At 39.5% G+C, this 15,997-nt stretch overlaps 1 protein-coding gene across 4 annotated transcripts in view; it reads left to right on the top strand.

Annotated features, from left to right (window-relative positions):
* Positions 1 to 221: 221 nt before the first annotated feature.
* The window catches only part of MRTFB (myocardin related transcription factor B), a 198,051-nt gene continuing 182,275 nt past the window's right edge, over positions 222 to 15,997 (top strand). For 2 of the 4 annotated variants that reach the window (XM_029219702.1, XM_029219707.1), the window contains exons 1-2: positions 304 to 336; positions 8,787 to 8,851. The gene's annotated coding sequence lies outside the window, so the exon portion shown is untranslated. Of the gene's footprint in view, positions 390 to 8,786; positions 8,852 to 15,997 lie in introns of all 4 variants that reach the window. The other 2 variants (XM_029219705.1, XM_029219709.1) reach the window with 2 other exon arrangements.

The following is a 15,997-nucleotide window of genomic DNA, read 5'->3' on the forward strand; positions in this document are numbered from 1 at the left end:
AAAGGCTCCAAGGTCCGGGGCCCCGGGCGCGCGCATGCGCACGCGCACCCGGTCAGCCAGGTGAGAGGGAGGCTGCTGTCCCGCACCTGGCTTTTAACCTTTCACCTTCACGGAGCGGAGGTGGGCGGAATGGATGCAGAGACCGGGACGCGGGGTTGCGAGCCCGGCTAGACCTAACCCCGAGGCGAAGGGGCGGCTCTTCGGGAGCGCGCCTAGCCTGCTACAGGCCGGGGTCCGCGCGCGCCGCGGAGAGGGCGGGGAAGCGCGGAGGGGAGCGAAGTCTCGCGAGATCGTGCGGCGGCTGTAGCGGCGGCGGCAGCGGCGGCGGCCCAAGAGGTGAGCTGCGGTTGGCGGCAGCGGCGGCGTCTGCCGTTGGGGCTGAGGAGCGGGTGAGAGCGGCGGAGACCGAGGGCCGGACGGGGGAGTCAGCCGGGCGGGCGGCCCGTGTCCTGGGCGGCCTCTCCAGTCGGCCCTGCGGCTGCCGCGGAGCCGCCGGGTCCGCGCCGTCCCGGGACCCGCGCGGGCGGGGCGGGGCTGCCGGGCCAGGGCCGCGGGACCGCAGGGCCAGTCTCCTCGCAGCCAGTCCCCGCACGCGGGTGCAACCGCGAGGCGCACCTCAGTTTCCCCCGGCGGCGGGTTGGCGCCGTGGACGCGGCGCTGCTGCCCGCGGCAACACCATTTATTGAGCCTTAACCGTCTGCCCGCGCTTACGCGGTTCCACTGCTGGGCTGCACGGAGAGGTGAAGCGCCCTGCCCAGGGTCTCCGTGCTGGGACACGGTAGAATCGGGGTTTAAGCCCTGGCACAGCGAGTCCAGCGCCCCGCCCCGTACTTGCCTCCCATCCTTCTCCCCACCCCCACTCGCTGGGTTTTAGGGCTCGAGTTCTACTCCTCCGGTCCCGATTGGGCTGCAGAGGGTGTGTCTGGGGACCCCCTCCCCCTGCTTGAATGCAGCATGGCATATGAATTTATTGGGTGAGAGTCCTTGGCTTTTGTCGATTTCCCGAAATGGTCAATAACTTTTGTTTGGCCCTGTGTGAGGGCAGAAGTGGGCTTAAAAGCAGCGGTGTGTGCCGGGGGTGGGGCGTCAGATCGAATGGAAGTGGACTATTGCAGCCCAGGGCTTGCTTTAAGCAAAGGAAACTTTTCAAGTTTGTTTTTGGTTAAGCACGTGATTCCACTCTTCGGAGCAGTGGTTCTCAACTTTGTCAGACCAAGGCTCCTCCCACTTGCAGCAGAAGTTTGTAAAGCCCCCATTACAGCTCTGAAATGAACTTCGTCAGTAATGTAACCTACCTACATACATAATTGAAAATCAGTGTGATGCTCCGATTTAAATGTAAGGGAGAAGTAAAAGGAGAACAATATATGACATGCATTGCCATATCACATCTAGCACATACCGCTGTGCTGTACCTGCTTCTAGTGAATAAGCTTGGCCTGAAGAGAGGTAAAAATATCAGAAGCTATTTCATACAAGGAAAGATCAGAGAGATAGATAGACACAGAGGTAGGGGACGCCTAAGTGTTGGGATAAACTTTTTATGATAATGAAGAGAGAAACAAGTCCGGGTTGAATTAGGAATAACATGCCAAGGTAAAGTACAGACTATCTCAGTCAACATGTAAATAATATTAATATAACCCCTCCATGAACGCCACGTTTTCAAACGACATTGTAGGGCAGCTTTTGTGCCACAAGCTTGGAGGTACTGGCTGCTTCGAGGCACCATGCTGGATTCCTACCGCTTATCACTGATAATAATGAATAAAATATTAGCTAGATTGAAAGGTTTTGTTTGTTTTGCTTTGTGTTTGATTCGGTGCCAGTATGTTACTTAGTAGTGTAGGTATGCTCAGTATTGTGACGCAATTATATGTTGAGATAATGCATGGTGTGAGGAAATGGTCGCTAATTTTCAGGCACGAGTTATTATTCAATCTCAACTTCCCTCACGTTAGCTACCTTCCCCTGAATTACTGGGGTTTTTCCATAGTTTCTTGTGAAAACTGTTTAGTATTGTGTTCTAAAGTAACGCCAGTTACCGTGATAAATCTGGCTGGTCATTGAAACGATTCTCAGGACCAGGATAAATGTTCATTATGTAGATCTGTCCCATGCATTGTGAGAAGTTCAAGCATCCTGGCTTCCAGACACTAAATGCCAGTGGTGTGCCCTAGTCACTTGATAACTGAACATGTCTCTTAGAGGACCGTACTAGCTCCTTTGAGATCCACTCTAAAGAACAGTCGTCGTTGTCTAGTCAGTTATAATAGGGAGGGGGGCAGAATTTAACTGACAAACAATTTTTATTGGGAACATTTTTTCCCTGTTCTTTCTTTCTACTTAACTAATATCCATGTTAGAGAATTTGGTCAATGCATATTGTACAAGGGTGAAAACTAAAATGACCTATAATCATATTGTCCTCAGTCCTCCTAATATGATTCATTAGAAATTCTTTTCATTTGAAACTCTGTTAGTCTTGCTGCTATGGGGAAAATGCAAATTGAGTTGAGAAAGTTCATCTCTGACTATTATATAGCTACAGTGTAACATGATGAATTTCTTCAACTTTTGTTAAATCTACAAAGGAAGTTTATTTTTCCTTTTCCTTGGATAGATAAATTGCTTCTTTGCTATAAGATGTTCGTTTATTGTTCATTGCTTGTTACTTTTGAAAGGTGCTATGGAAACAAGCATGTAAGTAAAGGCTTTTGTCAGAAAAGAAGGATGTATTTTGTACCTGCTTTTTGTATTTGGAGAGAGTGTGACTATTGAACTTGAAACCTTTTATCCGGGCATCTTGGTAGTTTCTGGTGGGATTAATCGGGTGAGAGGGAAGAAGGGAGTTGGGGGGCTCCTTCCTTTCAGAACATGAAGTTTGTCCCACTGCCTCCTCTCCAGTGGTCTCCCAGGTGCCAGACCTAAAGGTTTTTCTTACAGTGATCCTCTGATTATTTTTACTTCCCCTTGACCCATATGTTTTAACAGGACTTTAACAAACTGCACTTATTAAGAAATGTGTTTGCCCTGTTTTGTTTTGTTTTTGTTTTGTTTCAATAAATGACATGGCACCTCCTAGCAGGAAGGAAGCAGGGTTTCAACCCTGAAGTGTTACTGCAGTTGGCCTTTAATTGGGGTGGGGGTGTTTTCAGGGGGACATTATTTACTCACTCATTAAACACCTATTGTGGGGGGAAAATAAATAAATAGCCTAGAGATAGCTACATTGAATACTTTTGGATTGGAAAATTATCCAAATTGAGTGATTAATTTGTATTACTTTGTGCAAGCAGTATCATGTTCCAGGGTAAAAAGAGGTCACTCTTTTTTAGTCACTACCTTTTAAAAAAATACTCATATGTACAAAAATGAACCAAATAATATTGCATGGAAGTTGAAACCGTTCCAGTGTTTAGGCGTGGGACAAATTGTTTTATGGACAAAAATCCATGCCTCTGTGGATGAAAATGCATAATTTATTATATGCATATCTCTGAGATTTATAATTAAGCTATTTCATTGATATATTTTTTAAGATGCATATCTGAGATGGACTATATCTTAAAATTGACAAGTGATGGTTTAATTGGCAACTTTTGTTCTTTCTTAGTGGTACATAAAATGATAGTGTCTGGAAATGATGGCGTCTTATTGATAGATGCCGTAAGATAGGGATATGTAGAAATTTCAGCACATTGATTAATGTTTAACACCAAAAACTTTATACAAAGGATGACTTGCAAAATGAAGATACATAACAGTTCCAGGTCCTTCCATCTCAACTAGAATTCTTTACTTGGAAGATGCCTTTAAAGATTTTCCCCCCATGTAAAACAAATGGAGAATCAGTGTTTGTAAATATAAGAACCATTTTCAAAATGTTTAGAAGGAAACAAACTGGTGATTTTTCATGGAGAGCAGATGGTATGGTTAATGTGTTTGAAATAAAGTTAATCAGACGGTATAACCAGGCAGATGTATGAATATGCCTTCTTGGGTTTTTTTTCCCCATTCTGGAAGGTTCATGGGTCCACTTATAAATGAAAGTCGTCTCAAACGAGACATCCTTAAATTGAATTTCAACAATTCACTGTTATTTTAATAAGACATATGCTTGAAAATGTATTTATTCCGAGTTAAAGACAGAATTTATATGGGAGGCTACATGATGTCTCCCACCCTGGAAACCTGTGTATGGACTCTGCTACTGAGGGCAAATTTCATAGGAAACTCAGCCACGTGAAGACTGCATACCTTCTTCCCCAGGTGGATTTGAGCTTTTCTTCGCAAGTGCACTCCCCAAACCAGCAGCACATCAGCAGCTTCCTGGAGCTGGTTTGAAATGCTGACTCAGGGACTCACCCCAGACTTACTGAACCGGAATCTGCTTTTTAACAATATCCTCCTCCAAGTGATGCATGAGGATGTGTAAGAAGCATTGGACCAGATCACTGGCTCTCAAAGTTGAGTGTGTATTACCAGAATTACTCCCTACCACTCCCAGAGTTTCTGGTTCAGTAGGTCTGGGCTGGGGCTTGAGAATTTGCATTTTTAACAGGTTCTCAGGTAATGCTGATGCTGCTGGTCCAGGGACCATACTTTGAGAAGCATTAGGCTAAAGCATCCTCGTTGCGCTCTCCTATTCTCTCTTCTGATTCCTTGCCCCCCAGATAGCGGTTTTATAGATTATTATAATCTTGTGCTTTAGCTTGATTAAAGAAAAAAAATCAGATTGTCTTGTATGATTTTTAGTGATGGCCACACTAATCTTGCTTGTTAATATCTAATTTCAGAGAAAAATTCTTTCATTTTTATTTACTATTACTTTTTAAATTGAAGTATAGTTGATTTACAATGTGTTAGTTTCAGGTGTACAGCAAAGTGATTCAGTTATACATACATACATATATACATATGTACACATATATATATTCTTTTTCGGATTCTTTTCCATTATAGGTTATACAAGGTATTGAATATGGTTCCCTGTGCTATACAGTAAGTAGGTCCTTGTTGTTTATCTTTTTTATATACAGTGGTGTGTATCTGTTAATCCCAAACTCCTAATTTAGGAAAAAATTCTATTTTAATGCGTGTTGGATTTTGACTCTAGGTGATAAGTAGTTCTCTTTCTCTTCGTCCTGTGAGTTATACTTTTAACACTTTAAAATTCTTTTTGTATATATAAAATGTTCATGTGGTTCAAAAACTAAAATGGAGTATTCTGAGGAGTCTAATTTCCAACTCTGTCTTGGTCTAATATGCTCCCTTTGGCCACAGATAATTTTTTCTATTTGTTTCCTATAGATGTCTACTGTTTCTTTGTGTAGATACAAGCAGATACCAGTATACTCTATATATCCCCTCCTTTTTATATAAAATGTAAATTATTCTGACCCTGTTTTTTTTTTCAGTTAGTATACCTTTAGTATCTTTCTACATTAGTATATAGAAAACATTTATTTAACAGATGCAGAATATACCATTGTGTGGCCTGTGCCAGAGTTTATTAAGTAGCCCCAATAAATGATGAAGTATCCCAATAAATGATGGATACTTGAGTGTTTTCCAGTCTCTTCCAGTCACAGCCTGTGGTGAATAAACTTGTGTACATATCATTTCGTATATGTGAAGTGTATCTGTGGGATATCTTTCCAGAAGTGGGATTACTGGGTCAGTGAGCAATGCATTTATAATTTTGATAAATGCTGCCCTCTTTCAGGGTTGTACAGTTTTGAACTCCTGCAAGTAATGCACTAGAGTACCTGTCTCCATAGCCTCTCCCAATAGAGTGTTTACCAACCTTTGGATTTGTATCAGTCTGAAAGGTGAAAAGTTACTCGTGGTGTTAATGTGCATTACTTTGATTATGAATGAGGCTGAGCATCTTTTCACGTGCTTAAAGGCTGTTTCTGTTTCTTTTTCTGTGAACCATCTGTTCATGCCCTTTCTGCGTTTTTCTTTTGGATCACTTTTTTCTTATCAATTTCTAGGAATTTATAAATTAGAGAGATTAGCCCTTTGTGATGTGAGTTGCAATTTCCTCAAGATTGTCATTTTTAAAAAAATTGCTGTCATGTATTTTGGTATAGAGAAGGCTTTTAAGTTTTTTCTTTAAATTTTAAGTAGTTAATATTTTACGGTGTCTGGATTTTGAGTCACGGAAAGGCCTCCAAGAATTTGGATTTGGCCCATTTTTTTTCTTTCAGTGTTTTTTTCTTTTATGGTTTCATTTTTACACTTAAACCTTTGATCCATTTAAAATTTATTCTGGTGTTCAGGAGTGATATATAGATTCAACTTTTTCCATATGGCTACCAGTTATCTTTACCCATTTGTTTCAGAATACAATACACCTTCATTATATTCTGAATTTCCAGATGTATTGGGGTGCATCTCTGGACTTTCTGTTCTATTCCATTAAGTCTTTCTATTCCTGCACAAGTACACATTATTGGTTTTATAAAATGTCTTAATGCCTTGTAAAACTAGTTTCGCCTGTTGCCCTTCGTTTTCCTGGCAATTCTTGCTTGTTTATTTTTCCATGTGAACTTTAGAATCATTTGTCAGTTCCAGAAGAAAAAGAACTTAGGCAAATTGAGATCGTGTTAAATTTATAAACTAACATAGGGAGAATTGATATCTTTCGGATATTGAATTTTCCTATCCAGGAACATTGTGTATTTTTTCATTTGTTTGGTTTTACTCCCGAATCCTTCTGGAGCATTTTCAAGTTTTTCTCATATAGCTTTTGCCCATTTCTTATTAAATTTGTTGTGTGTGTGTGTGTGTGTGTGTGTGTGTATATATATATATATACACACACATATACATGTATGTATATATATATATTTTTGTGAGATCTTCTTTTCCTTTATCTTTTCTAAGTGGTTTTTTTTTTAAGGTTTGTTTTTTAAATTAATTAATTAATTTTTTTTGGAGCTGCATTGGGCCTTCGTTGCTGTGCGCGGGCTTTCTCTAGTTGCATTGAGCGGGAGCTACTCTTTGTTGCAGTGTGCTGGCTTCTCATTGCAGTGGCTTCTCTTATTGTGGAGCACAGGCTCTAGGCATGCGGGCTTCAGTAGTTGTAGCATGTGGGCTCAGTAGTTGTGGCTCGTGGGCTCTAGAGCTCAAGCTCAGTAGTTGTGGCACCCGGGATTAGTTGCTCCATGGCATGTGGGGTCTTCCCGCACCAGGGCTCGAACCCGTGTCCCCTGCACTGGCAGGCGGATTCTTAACCACTGCGCCACCAGGGAAGTCCCTGTAAGTGGTTTTGATTGTTTGTATGAAGGCTGTTTATTTCTGTGTAAGTACAGAAGTTTATATACCCTGAAGTTCTAAGTAGTTTTTAACAGACGTTAAATTCTGCAGAATCCTTTATACATTTTTGCCTAAAAGAAAAGAAAGCCTTGGGAGTCAGGCTTACAGTTAAATTCTGTGGCTGCATTTATGAGCTCTGTGGACATCTGGGGATCTGTTTGACTACTCTGAGCCTCAGTTTCCTAATCAGTAAAAGGAACATTTCTGGCTTGGTAAGAATGTTGGGAGAATTAAAAAGAGCTTGGGACTCATCACTTAGTGCCGCTTCCACCACCATCACTGCCAGCCGCAACAGAGATTGAGGTTGCTGTGCTCTTTTTCTTCCTCTTTCCCCTCTCACCTTTAAAAGACAAAGAAAAGAAGAAAAATGATGCTAGACTTGAAGTTAAAAGCAAGTTGTGATTCACTCGGAGCAGGATAATCAACATACTGAGAACAAACTCAGCCCCGTATTTGAGGCCCCTCCTGCCTGCCTTTCTAGCCTTGCCGCTGCTTGCCCTCTCCGATGCACCCTGACCAGAGGTTGCTTAGCTTTCCCCAAAGGCCCCGTGTTTCCTATAATGCCATCCCTTCCACCCAGAATGTTCTGCTACCTAATTCTACCAGTTTAGATATGTGCTGCCCTGCACCCAGTAAAAAACACGATATGTCTCCATGTGTAGCTTGTCGGTCCTATAGCTTGGCCTTGATGGACTGGAAACTGTGAGGAGAGAAACTATGTCCCTCATGTCCACCAAAGAATACAGAATACCTGGCAAAGAACAGACACTCAGATATTTTAAAATAAGTAAATGAATAATTGACTTTGATCTTTCTTTTGCCTCGTATTATGTGTCTGGGTAATTCATCTGTCACCCAGTACATTGTAAACCCCTTGAAGATAAGGCTTATGCCGCTTCTCAATAATAATAGTAACAGTAATAATAATGGTGGTGGTGGAGGTGGTGAGAGGCAAATGGATTTATTTTATATAAGAACATGTAATAATAAAAGCGAAAATTGATGTTCATTGAACATTTATTATGTTACAGGAACTGTTTTGAAGTCCCCGATGTGGATTATCTCACATAACCCTCAGCAGTCCTGTGAGTTGGATCCTGTTATTATGCACGTGGGGAAACCGAGGCACATGGGTTTATGGACTTGCTCAACATCAGACAAGCTAGGAAGTGGTAGAGCTGAGACTCAGATGCAGGTGTTCTAAGTCTAGCAACCCAGCTTTTCACCTGCTGCAAGGTTGGATACAGTCATGTGTAGGTCCTCCAACCATTTAAGAAAAGTTATTTAATTCCACTTACACCTGCTCATTTTCCTTCCCAGTCATGCCATTTTAGTAACTTGTATTTTATTCTTTCCGATTCCTCTCAGACTTCATGTGCTCCAGGAGGCTTTCTCTGACCACCCTGCCTGGCATGAGTAGATGTTCAATTAAAAGTAATTTTAACTTTTTCCCCCCCTAGGTTCACAGTAAAGGTGCTAAGAAAGAGAATGTAAGACAGGAAAATAATTAAATATTTTTACTGAGGTAAGTTTTTTATGATTTAATTTTTTTAAAGGAAATGTCTCTTATTTTTTTAAAATTCCTCTCCATAGCCTGCTTTCTTAAGGTGTAAGAGGGAGATTGTTTTAGGAGTGTTTAAGTTCATAGAACCTGAGGTTCTTAAGGTAGATGCCAGGAATGTGGGCTGTTTGAATAAGGTCATTTGGCTTCCTTACTTCTTTGACTTGAATCTTTAAATTTCCATCATCTCATTGTTTTAAAGCATGGTGCTGAGAAGGAGGTCCCACAGGTGGAAATCCATAAGCTGTTTGGTGATTACATATACTTGCAACATTCAGTGAAAACTTTGATTTTAAAGTAGGGAGCTGAAGGGATTTGAAGCCACTTGGTGAGATTGCAACACTTTATTTTCTTAAATGAAAATGTGTTGTTTATTTTCTTATTATAATAGTAAGAAAAAAACCTCCCTCAATGACACCTAATTCCTGCCACCCAGAAATGGCTGCCATTAATATTAATATTTTGGTGAAAATCCTTTTAGAAATTTATCTATGAATATAGAAGTATTTATATACAAATCTTTAAATAAATTGGTGTACACTGTATATGGTGGTCATTTTTAAATGCAACAATATTTTTATATATCTCTACACATGAATTGTTAAGAGACATGCATAATCATATATGATCATTTTACTGACCATGTAATATTCCATTGTTTTAGAGGCACCATACTTTATTGAATCATTCCTTTGATGACCATTTAGATTGTTTCTAGTGGATAATAGTGTGTTGATTAACCCTGTACTTAAATCATTGTGTACATGTTCATTTATCTTCTTAGAAGTATAACTACCCACACTGAGTTTTGTTCATCTTTTTAATCCTTGCCAGTCCAATAGGAGAAAAAAATGGTATCTTTTTTTTCTTTTTAATTTTATTCCTTTATTTATTTTTGGCTGCATTGGGTCTTCGTTGCTGCGCACGGGCTTTCTCTAGTTGCGGCGATCAGGGGCTACTCTTTGTTGCGATGCCCGGGCTTCTCATTGTGGTGGCTTTTCTTGTTGCGGAGCATGGGCTCTGTGCGCGTGGGCTTCAGTAGTTGTGGCACGTGGGCTCAGTAGTTGTGGCGCACGGGCTTAGTTGTTCTGCGGCATGGGAGATCTTCCCGGACCAGGGATCGAACCCATGTACCCTGCATTGGCAGGTGGATTCTTAACCACTGCACCACCAGGGAAACCCCAGTATCTTTTTTGAGATAGCAGGGTTTTTGACTGGAGTAAACCTTATATGTTTTAAAGACCTCTTTGATTTGATAGTCTTACATAAAGAATTTCCTCATCGAGCACATACCTGTGATTCTCATGTGTAAGTGAGACACTCTCTTGGACTTTAAATATGATGAAAATGTTAAAATATGTTGAGTTCTTTGTTTTTAGGTCTATTGCCCTGATTAACTCATTATAAATAATTTGAAATTATTGGCAACTAACTAATTGTCTTGGATACTGAAAGTTTTCCTTTATAGAGAGTAATACCTTTGTTTTTTATTCACTTACAGTGGACCTTAAAGAAGCTTTAAAAACTAACTTCTTAACATCTTTCAAACATGAATACCAATTGTAGAATAGCATACAGAATGTGATTTACAAATTTAGGTGATAACAGAGTATTACTGAGTTATGTGAATATGTATTCACGTGTAAACCTATGAATATTGATGTTGAGTCTCATCTGTCCAAAGGATTTTGCCAGTTTCTGATATGAATGTGAGATCTAATTTTATGTTTGTTTTAGATTTTATTTCAATCAAATAAGGGTTACCTAAGGAAGGTCTCACATGGAACAGATACCAACTTTGTTATTGACCTACTGTTTGTTCTTTGACTTAACAAAAAGCCAGTTAAAATTCACCTCTTTTTCCCTGACATAAAATGCATCTTATAGAATGCCTTTCATGTGGGTGCTTTACTTTTCACTCCAAGTTAACATTGTTGAGGCTGGGACCAAGTGTGTTTTATTCACCATCTTACATCCAGCAACTAATGTGATATTTGGCACGTACATGGCAGACACTCAGATCGTTTTTGAAGGAATTAATGATTGGTGAATATCATCATTGTTAAGTTAGAATTAAGATGTAAATGAGAAGTGCCTTAAATTTTAATTAAGAAATTTAATTTCTTGGAGAATAAAACTAGCGTCTTTGATTTTTAAATGCATCTAAATCTAGACATGCATAATTGTAGTGACACTTGCTACCATAACATTTTGTGATGTTTTGTTTGGACTGTTGATTTGGATTCTGTCCCGTTTCTTTGCAGAATCACATATACTGCTGTGTTTTAAATCTGCTTTTTTGTCTGTTTTTTCTTGTTGCTGTTAAGGGCAAAGTAAGTGAAGTAGGTCAGGTACTAGATCTTATTAAAGAACGCTATTTGTGTTTCATATTACAGACATGGGAATATCTTTCAGTTATGTTATTTGAAGACAAGGATGAAGTAAATGTCCCCAAATATATTTTAAATTATAATGGAGAGAAATTGAGTTATATTTTAATTGGGATTCAGCATTTATTAAAAATAAAAGTAGATAAATAGATTGCTAGCCATTAAGAAGAATGTGTAAATCTTTGTTAAGTATCCCGCCTATTAAGCTTTTCTGACGCATAACCAGTTTTTCACAGCCAAAATAAACAGAGAGAATGAAACAATTATCTAATAGATTAAAGCAATGTTGAGGACTCTTGTTTCATACATTTTGTTTCCACTAGAGTATGGGATTCTAAAGAATGCATGTGCTAGTTTTAATCAGTATTTTAGCAGCAGTTATTGCATGTAGAAAAATTTAACTTATTAAATAATCCCCTAGCAATTTTTATTTGTACTTTAATTTTCTTAGCAACTCCTTCCTTAATAAATAGTCTAAAGTTAAATCTAGGTAGACTTGAAAGGAAATTATTGAGTCTTCGTTAGTAGGGTCTAAATTAATTAGATTTCCTGGACTTTACCCTCTGATATCATATTGTGGCAAACGGTATGATCCTGTATTCGTTTTCTAAAATACCCAAAGTTCTGGGTTCTTATATCTCTCTTCTGCAGTAGTATAGGGATTTGCTTATATTGTAGCTTTCATTTCACTGATGAGTTAATTTCTTTAATTGCATGCTTTAAAACCCCAATTCTAAAAATACTCCTGGACAGTGAGGCATTACTAGTAGTAGTAAAACTGGAGTCTTAATTAAACTTAAGACTTTATCATTTACTTCTCCTTTTAGCTGCATTTGTAAACATTTTTATACTGTATTTAAACAGATTTCAAGACATTCTTACGTATTTAATGGGTTGGATTCTGTGCATTTGCAAGTTTCCTCCTATTTTAGGCATAAAGGTTAAAGTTTAGACTGGCAGTGTAAGTGGTTATTTAATTGGAAAGTTAGAAAGAGGAGAAGTTCTGTCTTCATATACAGGGTGTGTGGTGGTAGAATATTTAGGTGAAACTGTTTCATTGTCAGGGTGAGAGTACTGAACTGCAGTAGGAGGGCAAAAAACTTGTTAAGTGCTTATATGCGATATAGATAACAGCTCCCTAGCAAAGCCAGCACTCTGGCCTTACTCCTGTGGTATCTGTAATGAGTTGGTCTCTCACAGAGGTTTTTGTTGTTGTTGTTTGTTTTGGGTTTCTTTGTTGTTTGTTTTGTTTTGTTGTTTTTAGAGGACTATATTATTTCTCACTTGTGAGATCAATGTTTTATTTTTTATTTATTTTATTTATATTTTATTTTTGGCTGCGTTGGGTCTTCATTGCTGCGCACGGGCTTTCTTTAGTTGCGGCGAGTGGGGGCTGCTCTTCGTGGTGGTGCACGGGCTTCTCATTGAGGTGGCTTCTCTTGTGGAGCACAGGCTCTAGGCGCATGGGCTTTAGGCGCATGGGCTTCAGTAGTTATGGCACGTGGGCTCAGTAGTTGTGGCGCATGGGCTTAGTTGCTCTGTGGCATGTGGGATCTTCCCGGACCAGGGCTTGAACCTGTGTCCCCTGCATTGGCAGGTGGATTCTTAACCACTGCGCCACCAGGGAAGCCTCCAGAGAGGTTTTATTAAACTCTGAATCTTAAGGGGAGAGTTTTGGAAAGAGGGGTAGAGAACAATAGCTTTGGGCCACAAGTTCCATAATGAATGTGGTGCTTAGGGAAACTCTGCAGGAATAGCTATCTCCAGCCTCCGAATGTCCCATTGCCCTTGAGACATTTCCCTCCTTGCTAACCCTAGAAACTTTTCCTGGTGTTGTGGTGTGATGGAACATTGTCTGGAGCTGGGCGGAGGGAGTCTGACTGTCTACCGGTGCAGAGTCTAGATGCTCTCTTTAAGTAGACTTCCAGCATGGGAGTATGGCATATTCTAGCACTGTGATGACAAATATGGGAAGTCCATGCAAGCTTTACCTTCGTTCCAGTTTGTTCAGAGAGGACACCTAGTTCATGGTGAGGGTTATGTTTGTGTCTGCTAAACCCAGTAAGTTTTGTTTTAAGTAGATTTCAGTCTATTCTAATGTAACAAAGTTTTTCAGTCTGAATGTTCTAGCAGCCATCACTCAAACGTTAATTGCTGTCAGTGGGAAGGGATATCCTCCTACGTCTTTTCTGGAGCGCTTGAAACCATCCCACTTCCTTTTTCTTTTACCTTAAGAACTGATTACTGACACTTGGGAATTATAATCAGATTGCATCAATCTTTATAGAAAGGTTACCAATTATTGCACTGGAAAATAGGCATTTGTCTCTCATAGTAAGTGTTTCTCTTGGTGTGTCTCTCTCAGTTCATTGCTTTTAAATACCTCTTAGGTGAATGAATGCTTTGTGTCGTGCCCTGATTTAATACATTTAAAACAGACTTTATTGATGGCTTTCTTACTTTCAGTTATATGGGAGGGGGAATAATTTATTCAATATGGAATTTTCATAGGATATTTCGGTTGCTTAGATGTCCTTGGGGTAGAAAAGAAAGGTTGATGTCAATTACTTACACTGTGATATAAGCTCCAGAATCAGTATTTGCATTGAAGAGTTGAGAGCAGTGAGGATATTTATGGTGGGGATGTACATATAGAGCATTGAACTCTACCTCTTGTGTGTATTCTCTCATTTTGTTCTCTAATGACTCTCTGAGGCTAGATACAGTCACTCCAGTTTTAGAGAATAGAAGGCCTTGGTTATGAGATTTGTCCTTCGGCACTCAGCTAGTATGCTTAAAAGAAAAACAAAGCAATGACTTGAATCCAGATCTCTCTGGCTCTTCTTGTGTTCACCAACAGAGAAAAGGGTCTCACAGGTGTTAGAATGTTTCCATTATTGCAGATTAGTGAAACGTTGGGTGGAATGAAGACACAGCTGCTTTATTACCACCATCACCATCATTCTTACCCTCCTTTTTATTTCTAATGTTCTTCAACATTAACTGGTAAAGTTTAGGAGCCTGCCGGGGTATCTGGCTCATTGTGTTCAATACAACATAGGCTTGTTTAATTTAGCAGTGCTCTGAGATGAAAGGTTCACGACGGCCAAGTACAAACAGACCTTCTGTGGGATGTTAATTTTGTTATAGGAGAGAATGCTTGTTTTTCCTTGCTCTGTGCTAATAAAGAAGCTGGCACATTTTCTCATGAGTTAAAAAGGACTTGGACTTGTTTAAATCTGTGTAATCAAAGGGAAGTGAGTGGTTCTGATAAACATTTTTCTTTGTACAGTCTTTGGTTAATTCCATTTCATACCTGCCAGAGAATTGCAGTGTGCTCTTTCGTTCTTTCCTCTTTTTACTTTGGATTTGATGTTATGGTTGGTCATTGTAGGGATTTGGTGGTAGGAAAATAAATCATTTCCTCGTTTGAACAGATTGTGTGTTTTTTTGTTTTCTTTTATGACAGGTTATCCTGTAGCAGGCAGAGTGATTCAATCAGACCCCTACACAGAGGTGTCACTATATGATTTTGTGCAGTAATTTTTTTTGGTAACGGTTCTATTGAGATGTAATTCACATACCGTAAAGGTCACCTGTTTAAAGCGTAGAATTCGGTGGATTTTAGTATATTCACAGAGTTGTGCACAGATCCCCACTGTCTAATTCCAGAACACTTTCATCACCCCAAAAAGAAACCCCAGGCCCAGTAGCAGTCACTTTCCATTCTTCCCTCTCTCGTTAGCCCGTGGCAGCCACCATTCTACTTTCTATGTCTATGGATTTGCTTATTTAGAGTATGTCATATAAATGGAATCGTAAAATATGTGTGAACTTTTGTGTCTGGCTTCTTTCACTTAGCATGTTTTTGAGGTTCATCTGTGTTGTAGCATGTATCAGAACTCATTCTTTTTTGTTGCTGAATAACTCTGTGGCACGGAGATATACATTTTGTTTATTCATCCCTTGATGGCCACTTAGGTGGTTTCCATGTTTCGGCTATTATGAATAATGCTGCTGTGAACATTCATGTACAGGTTTTTTGGGTGGACATCTGCTGTCGTTTCTCATGGATTTATACCTAGGAGTAGGATTGCTGGGTCTCATGGTAATTCTATATTTAACTTTTTGAGGGACTGCCAAACTGTTTTCCAAAGCGGCTGTACTATTTTACGTTCTGATCAGCAGTGTTAGAGGATTCCAGTTTCTTCACATCCTTGCCAACACTTGTTATTTTTTGTTTTGTTTTGTTTTTCATAGTAGCCATTCCAGTGGGTGTAAAGTGGTATCTCGTAGTTTTGATTTGCATTTCCCTAATGGCTAATGATGTTGAACATCTTTTTATGTGCTTCTTGTCCACTTGTATATCTTTTTTAGAGAAATACCTATTCAAATTCTTTTCCCATTTTTAAAGTTGGGTTGTCTTTTTATTGTTGAGTTATAGGATTTCCTTGTATATTCTAGATGAACCCCCCCCCGCATATGTCCTTATCAGATATATGAATTGTAAAAATGTCCTCCCATTCTGTGAATTGTCTTTTCACTTTTTTTTAAATGTTCTTTGAAGAAGTTTTTAATTTTCATGAAGCCCAGCTTATCTGTTTCTCTTTGGTTGCTTATGTAGTCTTGTCTCTGTTTGAGATTTTCTGTAAGTTAAAAAAATCACACCTTATTTCTACACATCTCTCATTTTAAAACTTGGTGCAAAATTAAATGGTCA

This window comes from Monodon monoceros, unplaced genomic scaffold (assembly GCF_005190385.1).
Source record: "Monodon monoceros isolate NGI ecotype Baffin Bay Population unplaced genomic scaffold, NGI_Narwhal_1 Super_Scaffold_13, whole genome shotgun sequence".
NCBI lineage: Eukaryota > Metazoa > Chordata > Mammalia > Artiodactyla > Monodontidae > Monodon > Monodon monoceros.